This window comes from Octopus bimaculoides, chromosome 1 (genome assembly GCF_046866305.1).
Source record: "Octopus bimaculoides isolate indiv1 chromosome 1, ASM4686630v1, whole genome shotgun sequence".
Classification (NCBI taxonomy): domain Eukaryota; kingdom Metazoa; phylum Mollusca; class Cephalopoda; order Octopoda; family Octopodidae; genus Octopus; species Octopus bimaculoides.
In genome coordinates, this window is record NC_142928.1 from 153,043,782 (window position 1) to 153,046,139 (window position 2,358).

Genomic DNA, 2,358 nt, shown 5'->3' on the forward strand with positions numbered 1-2,358 from the left:
TATATATATATATATATATATATATATATATATATCACTACATACATATTACTATATATATAAATATATATATATATATATATATATATATATATATATATATATATATATATATATATATATATATATATATATATATATATATATATATATATATACATATATATCACTACATACATATGGTGCAAAAGATGCCACCTCTCAGGGCATGACTGCTGGGGCAACATTCCTCTCCAACTCTCTAGCTAGGGATGCTTTGTTGGTATTACGAAGAGACCCATCAGCATTGACAGGTGCAAACTGTAGAGGGCCCAAAGGGTGAGCCAGTACATCGGGCATATGTAGCTTTCTGCTTTCTGCTACAAGGATCATGTGACCAAATAAATCTCGGTCAGCTTTCAAACACACATCTTGGCATGCACTTGAGTGCGTGGTTTCTCTCTGATGTCCGAGAAACTTTTCGGTCCCATTTTAGTCATCTTGTCAGGGAATCTTTTAGAAGGCACATCAGCTTCGACATGTTCTGCTCTGAAGACATGGTATGATTCTTATCCAAGCTTATTAGCATGCAGGAAATCTTTTTCTATCTCTGGTGGTGCTCTAGTGGCACTGGACGAGCTCAGAAGATCCCCATTGTCAGGTTTGATTGGGTTCAGCCATACTGCCTCCATGAGCTGAACAAGGGATTGGATATCCGTTTCATCTTTCTTGATCCTTGACTGATTCAGGTCAGGGTGGTTCAAGGACTTGTGTTTTCCTCCATTTATCATATCTCTCACTTGCCGTAAGTATGAGCTGCGATACTCTAAGGTTAAATAGAACCTAGCCACTGCTCCAGCTTTCAGACTGAATAATTGCCAGACGTTTGTCCGCCAGGTGTTTGGCTGTCCTTGTTAATCATCTCTTCGATTGTTTGGTCCACTGGTATACGTCCAAATGGATTTCGTTCTCCAATCTGGGCTGAAAAACCACCATTCATGAACTGTGCATAGACTTCAGAATGTCCAAAGTGGATTCGAGTCATCATTAAATAGTAGTAGATCAGGAAACGAGCATAGTTCTCCATTTTATCGGAAAAATACCATGGGATCATCTCTTGAATGGAGGATCCAGTCACCTCTGGACGCTAAGCCAAGCATGATCTCCACCATGTCTATGTATGACATCCAGAAATCCGACTGACTGTACATGCATCTAAGAGATTCAAGGTAGGTTTGAAACAGCTACAAGATCCTTGTGCAGGATTCATTTCCAAGAACTTGGAGGTACATCTGACTGACACTGCTTTGAAAATTGCCTATAACCTTCAATGTTTCTGCTAGATGAGGCACATCTTCTGTATGATTGTCTTCTACCCATGGGAGAAACCCTTTCCAGGCAAGCCTCATTGGTGTTTCATGCACACATTTGTGTACCCTGACTGCACAGTTGTACTTGCGTCCTTCCATGATCCCAGCCACTGGTCCATCTGCTGTGACACCTGATTCAACAAACATATCCATGATCTTTGCATCTTGAAACCGCTTGCCGACGATAGAAAGGAGGTTGCTAATTGTGTAGAAAACTCCCATTCTGATGATTATGTTTCTATACTTGTCTTTTTCCACACTATTTCAGCTGCCTTGGCATAGAGTGCTCGGTCAAACACACGAAAATATCTTGATGAGCTGCAAGGAATCCATGATTCGAGTAGGTTGATCCAGCACTTTATTCACTATGTACATGTCTGTTGCAGGAGCGTTGATAGCTGGCAGCTAGCTCACTGTGCCCTTGACAACTGTGACATCATTGCGGGTCTGGATGCTGAATCCTGTCCAGCTGCTTGTTGTCTGGTTCCCTGGGTCAGACAGTCGTGTAAAAAGCCAAACATGGTCCTTCCTTTTTGCATTTTAGGCCTGTTGATCACTGTCGATGTCTAGTGTCTCAGTCTTGGGTGGCCAAGCTCGATGCCCAACATTATAAATCGGTAGCAGCAATAGATGAAAAATAATGCTTCTTTTCTTGGATTTGGTAACTAGAGACACAACATTCTGTGTCATGGGCCCTGAAACTTCGGGCTGGACGACGATGAGCAGAAGTACTTCAGGATGAGTGTTGGGGAAATTTCATAAATCTGCAAAAAGAGAACAAAGCTACCGAGCTGAAAGAGCTATCACATTGTTTTTTACACTCATAGTGACACTATAAGCATTTTAACACCATTTAGGTGTATTCACCCCAGATATTAATGCTATCTAACGTGAATCATGGATTATATGCTTTACTAGAATATACATCGTTTTTCTTTTCTCTTATTTTTCACAAGTGATTTTCAGGCACTGAACTTTACAATAACCACAATAAAATTGTTACTCAAAA